The following is a 22,767-nucleotide window of genomic DNA, read 5'->3' as shown; positions in this document are numbered from 1 at the left end:
TACAAGCTTCTTATACAGAAATCTTGTTGATATTTGGTTTTCTGTGACTTATCAGGGTACTGAACATGTAATTGGTACTTAAAACATGTTTTGTACATAAATGAGGAGATGATTCATGTTGTAGAAAGGATTAATGTTAACTAATTAATTAACATTGTTTCCAAGATCCTAAATACATACTTCATATTTCTGAAAGCAATGGTCATATGTGGAAAAGAGGGGTGTACTTATTACTTTCACAAATATTCAGAGGCTCAGGAATTAAATTATTTACCCCTGAAAAAAGGCATATGGCATTTAAAGGGCAGATTCATGATTTTTGTTATTGTATGGCAAATCAAAGTTTTTCTGATACTAACAATTATGATATCTCCACTGTAGCATCAAATTTTTAAAAATGGATAACTTCTAAAACTTAAAATGTTAAATTACCTCAATCAATCTCAAAATTAATGCTTTGGCATTTAGCTCAGAATGCATTATGAAGAATGTTTTTTTTAATAAATAACTTATTAAAAAGTGAAAAATTCCAGGATTCTGACACCCAGCATATTTTGAGAACTGAATATTTATGAAATTCAGGATGAATAAAAGTGTTTGGGGATGATGCCAATCAATGAATACTTACTGCCTTTTATTCTATTCCAGGTGATAATCTAAGTATCAGAGATTAGATGATGAAGAGACCATATAAAACATGCTTGTGTATGTATATATGTATGTGTATGTGCACATGTAAAATATCAATATGATAATCTGTGGGGAAGTGGACAGCGCCTTATTAGGGGGTTCTTATTCCTGCTCAGGAGGATGTAAGCCACCTAAGAAACTAAAGTCTAGAATAATTAGAGAATAACAAAGACACAGAGTCTGAATTAGTTTTGAAGGATGGAGCACCTGATAGTTTCATCCCACAGATGAGCTGCAGTTTGACAACTAAAAAAATGGCTCCAGTGGTTTATCAAAGGTAGGGATTATGTTTCAGGGGTTGAGTTTTGCATCATGGTGTCTTGCAGTCAGCAGGTTGATTGGCATCTTGGTAAGTCACACTCAACTCTGAGAGGTTGTATGGCAGGTGATTGTAGTAAGTCACCCAATATCCAATGCTGTGTGGGACCAGACAGAGTAGGAATAGAAATTCACATGTAGTTGGGCAATCTCACTCTGTGGCACTCCCACAGGAAGTTCCCAAACACCAGATGTTTCTATTCACTAGGCTGCAATGCCAATGTAGTCCATACACTGCTCATGGATGGCTCTTGATAACTCTCCATCAAATTAAAATATATTTTATCATTATTTAGAAATTAATTTAAATGTATTTTCTTAGAGCAAAACACTTCTGTTAAAAAAAACAGAGGTGATTTGGAGAAGGATTTGAGAAATGTGAATTTTGGTGTTGGTCTAATTATTTTGGGGATTATAAATTGGACAGGAATTAGAAGATCATTGCAATCAAGTATAGTATTATGGCATAAGGCATAATACTGAGGAAAAAATTATATAATTGGACAACAAGAAAACTGTTTTAGCTCACCATATTGCAAGATATGAGATTAATTTGAGAATAGAGTCTTCTCAAGTATGCACATCCTCCTGTATAATTTGAATTATCTCTGGGTTATTTATAATAATTAATACAACATAAATATTGTCTAATAGTTCTTTGTTTATTTCTAGTACTGGGGATTAAACCCAGGCTCTTGAGCATACTAGTCAAAATCTCTGCCACTAAACTATAGCCCTAGACTTTTTATAGAAAAAAATTGTAGATAGGGTCTCACAAAATTGCCAAGGCTGGACTGAAATTGCAACCCACCTGCCACAACAAGGTGAGCATCTTGGATTACAAGTGTGAACCACCATGCCTATCAATAGTTGTTATATTATGTTGTTTAGGGAAAGATGGGAAAATAGTCTGTACATAGTTAATGCAGATGCAATGTTTTCAAATATTTTTGATCTTTAGTTTGTTGATTCTATAGGTGTGGAACCCAGAGATATGGAGGGCTCATTGTATTATATATGTGAAACAAAGTATCAACTTCCTTTCCAACTCTTTGCTTCACAAACTTCTTTTAAAGGAAATTAATATACTTGTATTTGTAGTAAAAATACCTATATAATTTTAGTAATAAAATCATGCCATGTTAAATAGGAGAAAATATCTTGTAATTGATTTTTTCTCTTCTCAGAGATCTTTCTCTTATATAATACTAACCTTCACAGTAGGGTCTATGAAAGCATAACAATAATTTGGTGATACACATTTTTTAAAACATTCAGAGAATACACTACCTATTCATACATGCTAGTACATAAGATGCAGTGCAACAAATATTTTAGAGATTGTTATTGTATTAAAAATTAATAAATATCAATATCATAAATGACAATATTATATTGCCTCTTTTTATAATTTCATGTGTGCTTCTCTATTCCAATATTCACTCTGATTTAAATGAATAAGATAATGTGTTAAATGCATCTTCTTTAGTTGGTATCACTTTAGTAGTTCTTTGATCACTTTGATATTACCAAAATTAACATTCAGAAATGCTCATATTTTTTATTTCCATAGTTTCTGTTTATCTGTAATTCAAAACTATTGTTCTGATTATAAAATTAATAATGTAATTTTCTATAATTGTGTGATTTAATGTTTTCCTTTTGATTAAAATTATCAAACTTTTTGGAGGAAAATCATTGATGACTATTTCTGAAAAAAAAATTACCTTCACACTAAGTACATTGTATGCTAGCTGCATTACAACTTTGGTTTTATAAAATAAAAACTGAAATAATGCTTTTTACTTTTAATTAATTTCAAATAGTTAAGTTTCTCTTAAGTTTTAGGGATCATAATGCTCAACTGTGTAACAGGTTCATCTGCAGTCATTCCAGCTTGTGTGAATTGGTGGGACAGTACACACTCACATTTATTACTTCAGATAGGCAACAAGGGACAATAGGAGCCTAGGATCCATATGAACTGTTCTTTTAAGGTTCAAAAAATTGGTCCATGGTGGATGAATGCAGTTTTGATTTGTGTGTACCCCACTTGCAGCACAGTTGAAAGACACTGAAAAGTGATCTTTCCTGGGTTATAAACCTCAGGGGCCACAGAACACACTGGGCAAATCTTTGGAAAGCATTCTTACAGGAATAGAGAAACAAAGCCCAGGCTGTTTTAGATAGTCCCTCCTTACATAAGGATATTTATTCCTAGGGCATTCTACAGTTATTCTGAGAAGTACAAGCAAGGAAAGGGGGGAGAATTGGGCCAATCCATGGCCATCCAGAGATCTGTCCTGCAATAGTACCATAATGTGTTTAGGAATAAAATTGGTACATTTTGTCATTAATTTTTTTTCAAGATTTGTTTAATATACTTAAAGTTTAAATGTTATTCCTCCATGAATGTTAACATTATGTAGTTTTAGTTTTAAAAATATACTCCATCTCATTCAGCCTTCTGCTATGTATTTTTTAGTCTTATTACGTCAATGTATACTATAAAAACCTTGAAGGAATTCTTACTTTGTAAACTCTCACCTCAGTTGTTTTGTTGAGTGAATAATCATGTATAAAGCCTGTATTATGCAGAAATTTTACAAAATCTCTCAACATCATTAAAGAAAATTTCTGTTCACATTTTTTTCATGTTCAGATTAGGAGAGAAAAATCATTTATAGACATTATCAAACATTTATGGGAGCATAATGACTATCCAGGCTAAGTAACATATGGGGAAAACTAGATGGATGTCTAGATTCCTGTGCCACAGATCACATGTGTGACTTTGGGCACAGATCTCAATATTTGTGTGCCTTTGTGTTTTAGTCAGCTGTTTGCTGCAATGACCAAAAAGTGTGATGATAACAATTTTAGAGAAGGAAAAGTTTATTTGGTGCTCACAGTTTCAAAAGTCTCAGTCCATACATGGCCGACTCCATCCCTAAGGTCAGAGGTAAGGCAGAACATCATGGCAGAAGAGTGTAGTGGAAAAAGGCAGCTCAGGACATGACACCAGGAAAAAGACAGAGAGAGAGAGAGAGAGAGAGAGAGAGAGAGAGAGAGAGAGAGAGAGAGAGAAAGAAAGAGAAGAGAGAGAGAGAGATCTCTGCTGACCAGGAAAATTATATACACCCCAAAGGCACACCCTTCAATGACCCACCTTCTCTTCCCATCCCTCACATAGTTAGCACCCAATTAATTCCCTATCAGGGGATTTTATGCACTGACAAGTTTAAGACTTTCTTTTTATTATTATTATTAGTTGTTCAAAACATTACAAAGCTCTTGACATATCATATTTTATACATTTGATTCAAGTGGGTTATGAACTCCCATTTTTACCCCGTATACAGATTGCAGAATCACATCGGTTACACATCCACGTTTTAACATATTGCCAAACTAGTGACTGTTGTATTCTGCTGCCTTTCCTATCCTCTACTAACCCCCTTCCCTTCTCCTCCCCTCACATCTTCTCTCTCTACCCCATCTACTGTAATTCATTTCTCTCCCTTGTTTTTTTTTCCCTTTCCCCTCACTTTCTCTTATATGTAATTTTGTATAACAATAAGGGTTTCCTTCCATTTCCATGCAATTTCCCTTCTCTCTCCCTTTCCCTCCCACCTCTCATCCTTGTTTAATGGTAATTTTCTTTTAATGCTCTTCCTCCCTGCTCTGTTCTTAGTTGCTCTCCTTATATCAAAGAAGACATTTGACATTTGTTTTTTAGGGATTGGCTAGCTTCACTTAGCATAATCTGCTCTAATGCCATCCATTTCCCTGCAAATGCCATGATTTTGTCATTTTTTGTGCTGAGTAATACTCCATTATGTATAAATGCCACATTGTTTTTATCCATTCATCTATTGAAGGGCATCTAGGTTGTTTCCACAGTCTAGCTATTGTGAATTGTGCTGCTATGAACATCGATGTAGCAGTATCCCTATAGCACACTCTTTTAAGGTCTTTAAGTAATAGTCCGAGAAGGGGAATAGCTGGGTCAAATGGTGGTTCCATTCCCAGCTTTCCAAGGAATTTCCATACTGCTTTCAAATTGGCCACACCAATTTGCAGTCCCACCAGCCATGTACAAGTGTACCCTTTTCCCCACATCCTTGCCAGCACTTGTTGTTGTTTGACTTCATAATGGTTGCCAATATTACTGGAGTGAGATGGAATCTTAGGGGGTTTTGATTTGCATTTCTCTGACTGCTAGAGATGGTGAGCATTTTTGCATGTACTTGTTGATTGTTTGTATGTCCTCCTCTGGGAAGTGTCTGTTCAGGTCCTTGGCCCATTTATTGATTGTGTTATTTGTTTTCTTACTGTTTAATTTTTTGAGTTCTTTGTATACTCTGGATATTAGGGCTCTATCTGAAGTGTGAGGAGTAAAAATTTGTTCCCAGGATGTAGGCTCCCTATTTATCTCTCTTATTGTTTCTCTTGCTGAGAAAAAACTTTTTAGTGTGAGTAAGTCCCATTTGTTGATTCTTGTTTTTAACTCTTGTGCTATGGGTGTCCTACTAAGGAATTTGTAGCCCAACCCCACAGCATGTAGATTGGAGCCAACTTTTTCTTCTATCAGACACAGAGTCTCTGTTTTGATATCAAGCTCCTTGATCCATTTTGAGTTAACTTTTGTGCATGGCGAGAGAAAGGGATTCAGCTTCATTTTGTTGCATATGGATTTCCAGTTTTCCCAGCACCATTTGTTGACGATGCTATCCTTCCTCCATTGCATGCTTTTAGCCCCTTTGTCAAACATAAGATAGTTGTAATTTTGTGGATTGGTCTCTGTGTCCTCTATTCTGTACCATTGGAGTTCTTTGGAGTTCAGGCAATAAAGTTTCCTGTTTGAAGGTACAAGTGCTTTGCAGTGGCTCGGTGATTTGTGCCCAGCCAGACTGCGGCAAAAATTCTCTCCTTATTCTGTATGTTGGGCATCTTCATTATAATATGTCTTGGTGTGGATCTCATGGTTTTGCACATTCGGCGTCCTGTAGGCTTCTAGGATTGGGAATTCTGTTTCATTCTTCAAGCCTGGGAAGTTTTCTCGTATTATTTCATTGAACAGATTGCTCATTCCTTTGGTTTGGAACTCTATACCTTCCTGTATCCCAATAACTCTTAAGTTTGGTCTCTTTATGTTATCCCATATTTCTTGGATGTTCTGCTCATGGTTTCTTAACAATCTTGCTGAGCTGTCTATGTTCTTTTCAAGTTGAAATACTTTGTCTTCATTGTCTGATGTTCTATCTTCTAAGTGTTCTACTCTGCTGGTAATACTCTCATTTGAGTTTTTAATTTGGTTTATTGCTTCCTGCATTTCCAGGATTTCTTTTTTTTTGTTTGTTTGTTTTTGTTTTTAACCTCTATCTCCCTGTATAGTTGATCTTTTGCTTCTTGGATTTGTTTATGTAATTCATTGTCATAGTGATCTTTCATTGTCTGATTTTTGCTGTCTAATGTCTTCCTTGAGACTCCAGATCATCTGAAGCACGTATATCCTGAATTCTTTATCTGACGTTCCATCTGCTGCAGCTATTACCTCTTCTAAAGTTGAGTTGACCTGCATTGCTTGTGGTCCTTTCTTTCCTTGTCTTTCCATACTCTTCATGTTTCTTTCTGCTTTGTGAAACACTTGTGTTATTGATTTTCCCACTATATATTTATATTGCTCTTGTATAGTTCCACAATCTCCTGCACAGGTGGGCGGCTGGACCCCTCCTCCAGTTGGGGTGGTCTGTCTACCCAGCAGGCAGGCAGCTAGGCCCCTACTCCAGTTGGGGTTGTCAGTCTACAGCGCAGGCGGGCAGCTGTGTCCCCTCTCCGGGCCACATGGTCTGCCTACTGTGCAGGTGGGAGGCTGGGCTCCTCCTCCAGTTGGGGTGGTCTGTCTACCTCACAGGCGGGCCGCTGGGCCCCTTCTCCGGGTCACGTAGTCTGCCTACTGCGCAAGTGGTGGCTGGGCCCCTCCTCCAGTTGGGGTGGTCAGTTTACTGCACTGGAGGATGGCTGTACCTCCTCTCCATGCCGCGTGGTCTGCCTACCATGCAGGCGGGAGGCTAGGCTCTTAAGACTTTCTTAACCCAAACATTTAACCTCTAAACTTTATTGCACCATTTCACACATGAACTTTTGGGGGACAACACATATCTAAACCATAGCACCGTGTTTCAGAAATAAAAAGATGAGACATTATAAATAATACCTGAATAAGATTTTTTTATTTTCCTAGAAAATACAAATTAGAGAGTTTTTTCATACTATTTAATATTACAAAAGGAGAATAAAATTCCATAGATTTTTTTATAATATCTACTATGTGCCAGGGAATGTCCTGAGACTTTTACATGTGTCTAAAATTAAAGAATTTCAAAACTTTTATTAAAACTCAGTAAAAATACCTGAATGTGATTACATGTTTGAGAAAGTTCTATTCCCAAATTATATCATACACTTGATTGAGTCTCTCAAAAAAGTGTTTTTGAAAAAATCTGACAATGGTAAATTAAAATAAAAATTGCAACAATACAAACACATTTATACAAATAACTAAATGTGTACAATTTTAAAAACCCTTCTAGAATTTATATGGATTGGTAATAATACATATATTATCAATGTTATGCTGACATTAAATATTATATTTTACTGCTATTTTGAATATTTTCATACAAGCAAATGAAAAGTTGGTAAAAACCATATGTTTATTTCTTCCTTCCTCTTTTATTTATTCATTATTGAATTCATTTATTTAGATCCAGTCACTGCTCTGTTATAATCAATGGGCATAAACTAAACAGATTTCATGTAGTTAACCCTCTAATAGATATGAAGTCCAAGTCATGCTAGCTTCTGTAATGGACAGATCCAAATTCTCAGAAGGTTAAACAAATAAAATTTATTTCTCGTTTATGTCACCATGCAATGTTGTATCATATCTCATTGGCAGATGGAAAGAAAGGCATGGTGAAAGCACAGCAGCCTCTTAACTGCTTCTGTTGCAAAGGGACAAATCACTTTTGTTCTATCCATTGATGAAAGCCAGTCTCAGAGCACCACTTAGTGACCAGGGGAGCTATGTGGAGAAATGTCACTCTTAACTTCAAAACTGATTCTAAACAAAATTATACCCTGTGGAGAGAGACCAAAACATATGTGGTCAGCTAATATTATAACAGTCCAATATTGTGAGGAACAAATATGTCTTTCATTTTTCTTCCTACACACAGACTATCATGTCTTTTTCCCAAAGTCCAAATCATGAAGAGACATCTCTATAATTCTAGGTGGAGTTCTCAGGGCAGCAAATTGTGAGTTGAAATAGATGTGTCCACCTCTCCAAATCTCAGAATATACAGGAATGGACCTGGGATAAAGTAATCACAGTTACACCAAACAGCAAGATAAAGAAACCTGACATAAGGGAAGAACTGGCAACATTCAACAATTACTTCCTAAAAGTGGTGTAGCAAGTATTGCATGCATAATGAAGACGACAGCTTGCATTTTCAGATTACAAACTGTTTTGTATTTCTATTCACAGTTTCTTGTGAATCCTTGCTTTACTTTGGGGACAGGGGAATTTTTCCCTTGTGATTTTTTTTTTTTTTTTTGGTACTGGGGATTAAATTCAGGGCACTCAATCACTGAGCCACATCCCCATCCCTATTTTGTATTTTTTTACAGGCAGTGTCTCACTGAGTTGCTTAGCACCTCACTTTTGCTAAAGCTGACTTTGTATTTCTGATCCTCCTGCCTCAGTCTCCTGTGTCTTTGGGATTAAAGGTATGTGACACCACGCCTGGTTCCCTTGTGTTTTTATCCTCCTTAGCAATATCTAAGGTTAAACTGGGAAAGTGTGCTTTCTTGAATTACAAACTTTTGCATTTGGTTTCTGTTGCAAGTTTAACACCTCAGAGTTATCTGAATCACCAAAAATTAAAGCTATATTTATTTGTGTATTTATTTATTTATATCAGGACAAACAAAATTTTGCTCACCATCCAGGTTCCAACATGTTTCTTTAGATAGGTAGTTCCAGAGAGTACATGGTAAATCTTAAATGTTATTTAGAAAAATTTCATTTCACCTTCCATGTCACCTAAACATAGCATTATCAACCTTTATTTTGTTGTTAGGTTTCCATCTTAATCCTAGTCACATGGCCTTTCTCATGGTCATATTTGAAAAGTTATTATTTGATATTATATCAGTCTTCTTATTAGTCCTCAGTCCTCTCGATTTGGCGACATATTGTAAAAACATCTCTGGGAATAGAATAAATTTCAATTCAAAAAAGGATGATATAGGAGAATCACAAGTTCAAGATCAACATCAGCAATTTAGTGAGGGCCCAAGCAACTTAATGAGATACTGTCTCAAAATAAAAAAAATAAATAAATAAAAAAGGGCATATGGCTCAGTGTAAAGTGCCTCCAAGTTCAATTCCCAGCCCCTCGCCGCCCCCCCCCAACAAAGACACATAACTCTTATGCTTATATTTCATTTACTATGAATAATCATATGGCTCTACCTATACAGAAGAGGAATCTGGGAACAATGACATCATAGAGGCATCCTCTTCTCAGACGTAATCGTATTTAATTACAGAGAAGACTGAATCTTTGATTAGTTAGCTATTTTTGACAGAGAGAGAAGACTGACATTTCAAAACAATGAGAATATGTCAAGTTGTGGTATTGAGACAGTTAGAGACAAAAGGTAGATAAACTCTGAACTCATTATTATAACTTATTATCCAATAAAATCTTTCTCTATTCTAACTTTCAACACTGTAGTGAGTGTGCCTTTTCTGTCCTCCTATTCTCAGTCAAATTGAACACAGAGACCAGGTGAAGGATGGCATCAGAAGTCTCCAAGCATCTTGCACGTGGAAGAAATTCTTACAAAAATAACCATATTCTCTTGGGAGCCATGTATGAGCTACAGATTTTGTTTGAGCCATCAAGGCAAGAAACCGCTTTTCTGGGAACTTCTGGGTGAAATTTCCTGGTTTTAGAAAGCCCAGATCATGTTGCCTCACTGCCTTAGCTCACAGCCCCAGGTACAAACACAGCCATCTCGAAATGGGAGTAACCTGTGAAACACCAAACAACCTGTTTTTCCCCAACTTTTATCCTATTTTTTCTGTAGAAGCTCCTTACTATCCCCTTTAGTCTGTACAACTATAAATAAAGCAAACTGAGGTTTTTCTCTTTGTTAGAATCAGACCCATCAGGTCTACCCACCAATCTGGCCCTTGCTTTTGAATAAAGAATTCTTGTCTTTGTCTTTAATTTTTTAATATTACTTTCATAACATTTTTTTTCCTCATGTGGTCCACATCTCTAATGGTTACCCATTCCCACCCCATGCAGGACAAGGGCAGAATATTCATGATCAGGGGGAAAAATGCCAGATACTAGTTTACCTCAATTGTTCCATAAGACTGGACCCTTCCTTTGCTTGAAGACCAACCTGATTTGTTGCTCAATCAGTTCTGTTATCCTTCTCCTCTAGATGATCTCTGGCCATTTTCTATTCTGAATTAAAGACTTGCCTGTACATATGCTCCTTTGACCACTTGACTTGATTTCATTGTTATCTTTAGGGGTCAGAAATTCCCATCTCCAGTATCAGTATGTACTATGAAGCAAAACAAGAGTGATTAAATACATAGTGAGCAATAACAGAGTCTGGAGAGTATTATTTTACATGGTATGTTATAGAAGATTGGAGAAAGACAGGGAGGGAACAATCCATTTGAGTGCTTGGATAAATGGCTTCCAAACAAAACAAATGCAAGACCTTTATACCAGATAACCTTAGAATTTTGTAGGACAAACAAAAAGAATAATGCAGCTAGAACTGAGTTGATCAGGAAAATATGGAAAGAGATTGATATCAGGTATATGGCTATATTAGATTCTAAAACACATTTTAGGCCATGTTAAGAATTGGAATTTGCTTCAAATGAAGTGGGAATGCTTTAAGCATAAATATAATACCCAGTATGATCTTTTTAAAAAAGCCAGGAAAACGATATATCAGGTAACCTAAATATTTTTTACTTTGATTCCCCAATAGTTAACATCTTAAATAGTCATAGTGCACTCATACAAACTAGAAAATTAACATTGAAATAAGGTCTTAAATTCTATGTGGTTCAAGATTGTACAATACAGTTAAGTTTCGCGTCTTTTTAGTCTCTCCATTAATTTGTGATAGTCCTTCTGTTATCAGGGCCCAGGCTAGAGGTCTAAATCTGAGGTACTTGGTCACCTGCCCATATCAGAAAATGATAGAGGATAAAAATGATATAAAAAGAAAAAATACATTTAACTAATTGCAGCTTAGCCAAACCAGGATTGCAGTTAATCTGTCTTCTTCCAACTGACAGAAGTGTTGCAATTTATAAGAGGAATTTATGGAGAACAAAAGCCAAGAAATATACACATATAAATTCAGCCAAGCCATGGGCCTGCTGGTGGAGCCTGCCAAGAGATATGCTGCAATTCTCGTTTTCTGGGTTTTGTTGCATCCTCCTGGTACCAGAGGCCAGGGCTTTGGTGGGATGTTTCAGCTTCCACTCTTAGAATAGAAGAAACAATGCCTGAATGAAACTGAGATGGAGAAAATAATTTAAAGAACAGGTAAGCAGGATAATGGCTGGAATGAAATAAAAAAAAACACTTCAGGATTCTTTGTAAATTCTCAATGTTAAGGAGCTCCATTACACTTCAGTTTTATTTTCACAGCTTTGACAACTTAAAAAAACAATGGCCCATTATTGTGTAGAATATCTCTTGCTATGGATATGTGATGTTGCCTTAGATTCCAGATAGCTTGTACAATTTGTCAGAAATGTTCAAGAGTTGCTGCTTTGCTCCACTCAGTGTAATGCATCAGCAATTACATAATATTGGTTTGTCTCCTTACTGGTAATAGTAACTTGAGAGTTTATTGAAATGTTGCCTATCAAATTTTTCCACTATGAATTTCCAATTTTTCATTTATAATTAATCACTGCCTTGTAGGAAGATATTTTGTGACTGTGAAAATATTCTATTTATAATCATACTTTCACCCACTATATTTAATATTCTTCATTCATATGGAGAGTATTGTGTGCCCTGTTCTGTGTTAATCTGTGCTATATGAAAAAGCACTGTCTAGCCATGAGTTATTTCATTTTATAAAGCAGCACTTTGTCCTGATTTGGTCTGAATGCAAGTGCTAAAACAAAATGACTTGGTAACTTGTCCAGGAAAATAGATAAATATTGGATTTTGGACATTTAGAATTTATCAGAATGAATTATCCCAAGCTGCACAGAACCATCATAAGGCACAACTGATAAATTAGCCATGCTAATAAAATTCACCACATGTGAACTTACTGGATTAACTCAGAACTACAGGGAAGCATGAGAGTATCAAACCCACATTAGAGAAGCCAAGCTCATGAGTTTATCAGTCTTATCAAGTGTAACTTCCTCATCAGAAACACATAAAAAGGACAGGCACATGATGGCAAGTCAGCATCCACTAATTTGTCCTGAGACTATCAGGTAGACATGTCACAAAGTCAACAGGTTACACACTCCCAACTCCATCTCCAGGTCTTCAATCACCTTGATCACCCTGCTTGATGTGGCCCACTTAGAATTTGCCTGCCATTTTCCTGGCTTAGAATAAATTGTTCACCATGACTACACTGTGTCCTAAACAAGTTCTTTGGACTAATTCCTAATTGTATCTGACCACCTGAAATGACACTTTCATTCCTGTGTGATCTCTGCCTTGGCTTCCACTTTGGCCTTTGAAACCCCATTAAACACTTAAAACTGCTGTTAATTCCATCTTAGCCATTTTGTAATGTATATGTCATTTTATAAAGTATGAGGTGTGACTTGATTGTTATAAATATTAGAAAACAAGATTGGAATGAAATTTTTTAAAACTTGATTTTTCTGCTCTTGGCTACCAGATGAACTTTTGAGTATTAACTGAATTAATGCTGATAAAAAAGTGATGTAGCCTTGAATCAGAATTTATTGAATAACAATAAACTCTTTAGAAACTGTGCAAAGACACAAAGATGTCCCATCTATTTTAATAGCATAGTTCACTTGTGACAAATACTCTTACTTATAACAATTATTATTTTGGTATTTTCCAAGTAAGAATATGTTGTCTCTCATTCCTTCTTTATTCATTATTTGGAATTTTGTTATAAGAAAGAACTTTCTTTTGCTAGCTGTTAAGTAAGTAATTTTAGTGTTCCAGTGGTGGTAAGGGGAGCTGTTGACTCATTAAGTGACTATTACTATTTTTCAAAGATTTTGCATTTTTCTTCTTTGTTTTAATTTCAGATAAAGCCCTCCTGAGAAACCCACAAGGAGACAGTTAAACCCCTGAGTCACCCTGATGCACATTTAGGTGACATATAGTAAATTTTCCTCATTATAATACTGACCTGTCTGTCCAAGGTTTGTTCCCCTCTCAGATTTTTGAACATGGAGTAAATGAAGAATCATACTCGGAGCATAGAGAGTGTGTGCACCTTTCTATGTGCTGATAAATTTTTCCCATATAATTGTGAATAACTTTCCCCATAAAATCCCCTTTCTTTGTTCAAAGATACAGCTTTGGGAGATATGCTCAGCTGATTCTTTACTTGAACAGCAATTAAATTTTCTTCACTTCTGTTATGTAAAATTTGCTCTTATTGGCTTTGTACTCACCAAGGGCAAATCATGGTATTCAGTTACACTTTCTTCACCATCAATAAGCTTTCTTGTTTATTTATTTATATCATTATAGAGCTATGAATATTTATTTTATTTTATACATTATATTTCACTATCAGCAGTGTTCACATCTTTGTTTAACATAACTCCAGTTTGGCTACTGGGCACTCCTCCCTAGTGACTTCTGTGTTCTTTTAATATCCCATATTTTTTTTAACCAATTCTATTTTTTCTGGCATCACCAAAATTTTACTTTCATGGCCATAATCCTAGAATCAAACATCTGTCCTATTGGCTCATTCTGTTTTATTGGTGACTGGGATTAGATTGCCAATATGTAAGTCCTAGACCTTCTCATAACTTTCTGATGTCACTTTTTGCAAGACCTCTCAGAGATAGGTATAAAATTCGTTCCCAAACAAACAAACAGACATACAATTTTTTTTAATTGCTGTATCTATTGAAGTAAAGAGTGATATACCTAATGTGTTTTTCAAAACAAGAGCAAAATGAAATGAGGTTATATATCCAGGAGAAGGGTGATTTACAGTCTTGTATATGAATTTTATTTTAAAAGTTGTGAGACACCATTGAGGGGGTTAAGAAAATATAGCATATGATGTGATTCATGATAACAAAAGATGGTTATAGCTATAAAAAGTAGATAAAATCTTGAAGGATGTGAGATTTAAAATATGTGATGGGCAAAACAGAAAATAATTGAAAATAGAAACAGAGAAGAAGTGGGGGATTGGGACACATTTATTTTTCTCTAATATTTACACTAATATTATGACCCAGAATCATCAGCTTTTCTTCTGATGGCAAAGAAAAATATAGAAAAAACTTTAGAAGAGAGATGAGTGAACCCAAAGAAATGAATGCCCAGGGCTGTTTTTCTCATTTTCAGTAAAAGCTTCATGAAATACCATGTACTGAGGGAAATAGTTCACATGACTCCTCCTGGATAAATTAGAAATGACCATGCAGAGGAAAGCCTAGCTCAGGAATGACAAAGGACTTTCCATCAAATCACTCACACACACACACACACACACACACACACACACAGAGACTCTTAAGAAAAATAAAGTTGAGACAAATCATCTGAACAAGGTCTGTGCATTGCCCCAGCTGAGCTTTCTACTTGAACTCTAGGACATGAGGAAAACAGAATATAAAACAACCATGAACAGAGTTCTAAGAACTGCTTGGGAATGGAAACTACTTGAGAGTCCATCACAGATAAGTAGATTTGGAAAAAAGCAAAATATATTTGTATTATATATGGGTAAATAAAATGAATACCTATATATTTTATACATTATTTTATATATATGTTTTTATTTTATATTTTATTCATTCAGTGAATGTGTATCCACACATATATACACATATATATGTATAAAACAGTCATTTTATAAATAATACATGTAGTTATTTCAAAACCATGAAGTGTAGCTATTTAACTAATATAAAAAAGAGGAATTTCAAAAGAATAAAGTTCATTTAGGGAGAAAAGTCATACAAGGAATTTGATTATTCTTAGCACATGCATAGTTTCCTTAGTATAAAAGGGGAAAATGAGAAAGAGGGAGGAATGGTTAAGAAAGAAAAAAAATCAGACTCACAATTTTAAATGACATAATGAGGCATAGCATGATATTTACTAAGTGTAACAAATATAAATAAAAACTTTTAAAAGAAGTATAACAACAAAGGAGATAATACATATGCTCCATAGCTAAGTTTGCACTTATAGTTTGTCATTTTGTAGTTTAAAAATCATGATTTAAAAAATAACTATCACAAAAAATGTAGGTTAGAGTGTAGATTTACATACGCATACTCCTAAGAAAAGTGTAGAGTGTAGATTTACATACACATACTCCTAAGAAAACATCTGAGAGAAATTCTTACACATGTGTAGGCATAATTATCTTTGCAGTAATAATAGTATCACTAGGATTTGGAGAAGGCTAGAGTGAGTGTAATGTGACAGTGGAGTAAATTGTGAAAGAATATGCCACAAAATGCAGTGAACTTTGTCAAAAATTGAATAGCGCTTTGAAAATTGTTTCATGGAAGTTTAAAAAATATATATACTACAAAAGCACTCTAATAGATAAAAAATGGAAAATAATGAAAGTATATGTCTATTTTCCCAGTAATGCATGCTGATCTATGATCACATTTTAAATGTTTCAAGGTGGAAACTGGGTATAGGAGAAAAGATACTGGGAAGTAAGACAAGTTAATGTTAAAAAAATTAGTTGAAGAATTACATTATGCTGTTCACAGATCAATAGAAAACTGTGGTGCCATCTGATACCATTAATTAACTTATTGTTGTAAACCTGCAATTCAAAAGAATAAAAGTCAAGTTGTAAACATTATAAGGTGAACATAATTCCTTTGTATTCGATGTAATATGTATGCTGAGACTACTTCTGTTAAAATGCATATTTACCCTTTTTATTTTAAACAAATACTAAAGAATCCACAAGCCCTGACCTGGCTCCTCGCTCCTTCCTTTCTCTCTCTCTCTATCTCTCTCTCTCTCTCTCTCTCTCTCTCACACACACACACACACACACACACACACACACACAAACACACACCAATAACTACATGCAATTTGGGGCAATTTTTTGTACAATATAATATGCAACTACAATCAAAAAATTAAAAATGTAGAACTATAAACTTTGTTTTTTATTATAATTTCAATTTTGCAGATACTATGCCATTTGTGAGAAGGCATAGAATATTTTATTAATATATTTACAGTTAATTTTGTGATTGATAGCAGATTATTATTAAAAAAGTTCAGTCTTATAAAAGCTCTTCTAATCTCTTGTTTACTTTTTATCTTTTACCTTTTATCTTTTAATAAATCTCTAATCATAAAATTAAATGTATTTATATCATGAGAAAAATCACAAAATAATCCATTAGACACAAACCAGGTATATTTGAACCTCAGGACCTTAGCACTTGCTATTCTGTCTGCCTAGCACTATTATCACAAGTTCACTCCTATCTATCCTATCTATCCTTGAAAGTGCTTACTTAAAAGAATATTTTCAAAAGCAAGACCTTCCTGGGCCATTTCATTAAAATAAAATTAACCTGATTCAGAACTTTATCCATCTCCTGCATATATGTTTGTTTGTGTATTTAAGTATTTTTCTGCCATTTTTTTTTCCGTGAGCAATGTATATGAAGTCAAAGATTCTTAAGTGTTTTTTTTCCCTCAATTTCCAAATGTTAGAGAATACCTGATATATATATGAAATTCCTTTTCTAAAAAAAATGGAATAAATAAGAACTATTTTGTAAAGTAAATAATAACAACAACAATAATAATAAATAGTACATTATTTCAAAACAGATGATCATATGGTTAAAGTTTTTGACTTACATAATTCATTTTGAGGGTGTATTTATTTGTATGCATGTTGGTTTTGACATTTGGAAACATGTCATAGTTTTCATAAAATAAAGCAGTGAGAATTTAATTTTACAACCACTTTTGATGGAATGCATCAATAATGGATGAAATAACCAGCTATCCTGAATTCTCTTCAGAGAGAAATATTTTTCTTGAGATATTTGACAGCATTGACCTTTGACAATCTGCAGCATATTGCTTCTTATAAATGATGATTATGTTTGACTTACTAAAATGTTTCAGACTCTGTGTGATACTGTTTCACTATACATTTTATACTTCTTAGAGAAAACAAAGAAGTTTAAGCTTCAAAAATTATGATTACCATAATACCCTTCAAATCCTGGGTCACTTAAACAGCTTCCCCAAAGTTTAGCTCCACTAATTATCTCCATCTTATTTTACATATCAATTCACAGTCCTTTCACTTGGAAGAAATAAAATTATGAATCTGTTAAAGGGCAAGGAATGACATTATAAAATTGCTTTGGGAGTAATAAAAATAACTTGCAACATAATTCTGAGAAAGTTATGTCTTCTCAAAGTGTATCAACCAAAGTCCTCATTCACTCATATGGTCTGATCTGCTCAGAATGTTAAAGATTCATATGCAACCTGTCATCCCTATTGTGTCTACTTATTCTCTCAGTTATTGAAGTAAATGTGAAGTATAAGTAGTCTGAATGAGAGTTTAAAATATGTATTACTTACCCTGGACTTTTATAGCCTAATATATAGATCATTTTTACAATAGTTGTCCAACATTTGTACAAATATAGTATATTACACCCAGATTTTTAAAATGTGACTGGTGAAACTGAATTTCAAAAGTATTAGCTATTAAGAAATTATTCAAATTTACTACTGTTATATACTTGCAAAGCCTTAAAATTGGTATTTTAAATACTAATGGTGACATTTTTATAAATACTCAGCAATAATAACTATTGATAAAAAGGTAAGAAGTATACAATATGATGCTATTAATTATTTTGTAAAGTTAGAAGTAATACCACTGGTTACCGGTAACGAGTCCTGCTTCCCCACATGTTGAAGTATGACATTAGAGAAGCACACCGAAGCAAGCACATGAAGCAGTGTTTATTTAAAAAGGAGTAACATAGGCTTCTCTCAAGAGGGAGAAGGGGGCCATAACTGTTATGCTGTTATCCCAAGAAGCAAGGATTTCTGCCTTTTTAAATGTGTTCTAGGCTTCATATGTTCTCCTGCTCTTTCCTTATCTCAGGTATTTGACTAGGCCCAGGAGATGCTTGGTGGGATGGCCAAAAGTTGAGAAGCAGATAGAACTGGGAAGGGCCTGATGGAGCAGCCCAGGACACATTAATTAACAACTTTTTAACTCCCTATTGGGAGGGACAACTCCTGGGACAGGTTACTTTAGCAACTGGTTGGAGCAGGAGCAGGTTATTGTGACAGGAGGAGAAAGGGCTCTGAAGTCACTTCAGTCCCTCAGAGGGCAGTGTCTAACTTCCCGAACTCACTCAAATTGGCCTCCATGATCTGACCTGAATTGATTTATCTATCTATACTGACTGCTTGTTCTGGCTTCAGTAGTTGTACACTTTCAGAAAATCATGTTGGTTGTGCTCCCATAATTAAAAATTAACTGTACTGTATGCCTGCCTCCTCAAATTACTTATAGTTGTATTAACCTCGCACATTGTTTAAAAAACATAATCCTGAGGATTTTCTTTATTTTAAAAATAATATTAAGACAATGTGTGATGATTTGCTCTTTTAGAAAAAATGAATGTGATCTTTCAAAGTGTTTCTTTCTTTCTTATGGTTGAACTTAAAAAATGTTTTGGAATTTCCAAGTATCTCTCTAAAAGTTATTAATTCAAGTATTTTGAGTCAAAGTATATTTGTGTCTATTCAAACATATAGAATATTAATATTCAGTGGAACACATAATAATAATAACACCTAACAAGGCTTTCAGAGGTCATTTTTCTCATATTTCTTTTCTTAGTAAATACAATCTACCCTCTTCACCCCAAGGAAGTGAATTTGAGCATTGTGCAATTCAAATTTGTACTTGTGAATTTAAAATGGTTATTTAGGCTGGTAGTAAACATTAATCAAGGACATGATTTTTATATGCCAGTGATGTCAAAGCAGACTCCCTAATACTACAAAAGCCACGTTCAGACAGCAGCTGGGAGACAAGCAGTAATTGAACATATTTAAAAATCCACCCCATGTACTGAACAGATTTCCATGGCTGCTGTGTTTAAGGTCCACTGAGTTGTGAAATGGCTGCTTCATTCACACAGATGTTAATATCTCCAGGCTCTTCTCTAGCTTTGCAGCTTCTCATTTACATATCTACAGCAAGTTTGGTGTTCATGAAGTGAGATACAGCTCCTCATCGTTACTTTCTGTTATAATAAAGCATGTTCAAGACAAAATATGAGCGACTATAATTACAGCTCATTAAGGCTTAAGAAGAAAAATAATAAGGAACATAGCAATAGGTGTTCAGTCACCAGTGCTTCATTAGTTCTTTTACTGTTTAAATACCTGAAGCTGATGAATATAAATTACTCATGAAAATGCAGATTAAAAACTTTTTTATTCTTTCTTCTGTGTATAAACAGTATCAAATGATGAAACTGATCATTTGCTACTATGATAATGAAATTTAATTTTCTAGAGAGTGAAATTTTACTTTTATATGCTTAGCATATCTTCCATACAGATGTGTATGCTCATCAATTCCCAAACTGTTTAAGAAATTATTGGATGAAATAAAATGGAAAATACATAGATTCTAGATTGGGGTTAAAGTGACATAACTATGTTTCACATTTAGGGATAATATTACCTATTTTGATAAAAGTTGAACATACATATTACCTTAACTACAAGGCTGTCTGAACAGCTGCTATCCTTCAGTCAAACCTGTTGTCTTTATGCACATAGTCAGGTATTTGCTACAATGCTTCTACTGCAGGAAACCAAACACATCTTGACAATGAGCTCCTCAATGCTGCCATTCATGGCTTCATTGTTTTCCCTTCACAGATAATAATAAATAGTGATACTTTTGGTTTCAGCTTTGCAGAAATATGCTTGATAGCCCATCTGGTACTCCAATTGTTCTTTAATTTCCTTGAGAGTATTTTGCCAAATTGCTTTTATATATCCTTTTAAAGTATAATCCTTATAAAAGTAATTGTGTGTTCCTGATTTTCATATTAATTTGATTATCATTTAAGTCATTCTTTAGATTTGTATACAGCTTTCTGTGGGAAAGGCATTTATCAGGTTTTTAAGAACATGTAGAAGGAACACTTGTTCTTAAATTGAGCTATTCATAGAAAATAGAAATTGATAATATTATAGGTGTTTTCTCAAAAATATATCAAGATATATAGTTTGATTTCTATGTATAAATATATATATACATATAGTTTAATTTAGTTATCTATGAGTCTGATATGAGTCTATCTATGAACAGAGAGAGAGAGAGAGAAAGGGAAAGGAGGAGTGAGAGAAGCAGGAAAGGTGAGAATAGGACAACTGCAGAATATTTTCTTCAAGAATTATCAACTGGGAAATATGCCTAGCACATTTAATCTTTTTTACTGGTGCAAACAAATTTAAATGCATATAAGTGTGAGTGTGTGTGTGTGTGTGTGTGTGTGTATTTAAAATGCCTATACTTAATGCCCATCAAATAATGTAATTGTATTCAATAGAAAATGTTTATAAATATTCATATTTTAAAATATCCTTAAAAATACAGGTCACATGGCCAAACTTAGAAAGATTTAATCTAAGACAAAATTCTCCATCTACCATATAATTCTTTGTTATGGTTTAGATCTGTAATGTCCCCCAATGTCTCATGTTGAAAGCATGGTACCCAATGTAGCAAGGTTGAGGTTGAGCTTTGGAGAAGTGATTGGATCATGAGGGCTGTGATTTGTCTATCAGTAGCTGAATAGACTACTGGGAGCTGAGACCTAGTTTGAGGAAATAGTTTCCTGTGGGCATGCAATAGAAGGGTTCATTTTATTTCTGGTCCCTTCCTTTTTTTTTCTCTCTTTCTGCTGCTTCCTGACTACCAGGAACTGAGCATCTTTCCTTTGCCATGCCCTTCCAGGTCCAGAGCAATGACATTGATGAACCATGAATAGAATCTTTTGAAATAGTGAATAAAAACAAAACTTTCCTCCTGTAAGTAGTTAAATATTTTGATTACAGATACAAAAGCTGACTAACAATAATTTAACTTATATTTAGTATTGATGAGTGTGACAGTAGTTTTCTTGCACTCACTTATATTAAAAACAATAGAAATATTATATTTTTAGACTGCTGGGTAAAGTATTCTGCTTACTGGGTTTCCACTTTTCAAATAAATTTAAAATCCTAATACTATTGAGTTTCAAATATAAATATTATACCGTTATTACCCCAAGAATCCCTGTAGTGACAGCATATTTAATTGTATGTAACAGAAAATAAAATTGATATAGCCTAGACTATAACCAAATAAAGAAAACCTAGTGATTAAACAACTAAGGGGAGGGCATTGATGGAAATGTCCATCAAGACATAAATTTATTAGTGAGATTCAAGTCCAGTGACTGAATCTGCGTTTTGTGATCAAGGCTTTCCTTGTAATCCAGTTTTGATGAAGGTTTAAAATTTCCCCTATGTTAAATTCTGTTTTATTCAATATCATGATTCCAGATGACTATTTGGCAAAAGAGTGTAGCCAAACTGCAAAGTATGAGGGGACAATCACCAAAGTCTTCAATTTAGAAACATATCTGAAATTTCAGGGATTCCCAGAGCCAATCTCATTTCAGAATAGCTTGCTACAAATTAAGAGAGTCTCCACAGTCACCCTCAGCATCAATGTTTCATTAGAAAAACTAACTAATCTCAGGAAATATTATGACTAAGGATTTCAATTTTATTATAGTGAAATGATACAAATTAGTACCAGGCCAAACAATGTATTCATAAGTGGAAATCTGGGAGGTTTCTAGTTCTCCACATGTGAAAGTCCCATTATCTTTAGGGATGTTCTTGTTAATCCAAGCATTATCATGCAGAAATATGAATAAAGTATCACCAACCTCAGAAACTTTCTGGAGTTTAAACTTGAGAATTTTTATTAAAGCTTCATTAAGGTGGTATGATCGATTCATTTCATATATGATTGAACACAATTTTCAACTCTAAGTTCTCTTGTGGCCCAAGGACCAGTCTTCTACTCCCCCTTTGGTCTTATGATACAGTCTGCCCACACCATGAGTCATCTCACTAACATAAATCATTAAGGGGTCCACCAAGTATGACTTTGTTAGCATCTATCAGGTGTGATCAGTAAAACAGTATGAACAAAAAAGACAATCCCATATTTTGCATATTCAAATGGTAACGGTTTACCTCTCAGGAGCTGGAACAATGGTCATTTCTATCAAATGTGAAATAAATTTCTTATGACAAGAAGATACAACAAGGAACCAAATTCAGAGCCTGTTGTAAGTCTAGTTGA

The sequence above is a fragment of the Callospermophilus lateralis genome, chromosome 12 (assembly GCF_048772815.1).
Source record: "Callospermophilus lateralis isolate mCalLat2 chromosome 12, mCalLat2.hap1, whole genome shotgun sequence".
Taxonomy (NCBI): domain Eukaryota; kingdom Metazoa; phylum Chordata; class Mammalia; order Rodentia; family Sciuridae; genus Callospermophilus; species Callospermophilus lateralis.
Note: the sequence above shows the minus strand (reverse complement) of the source record.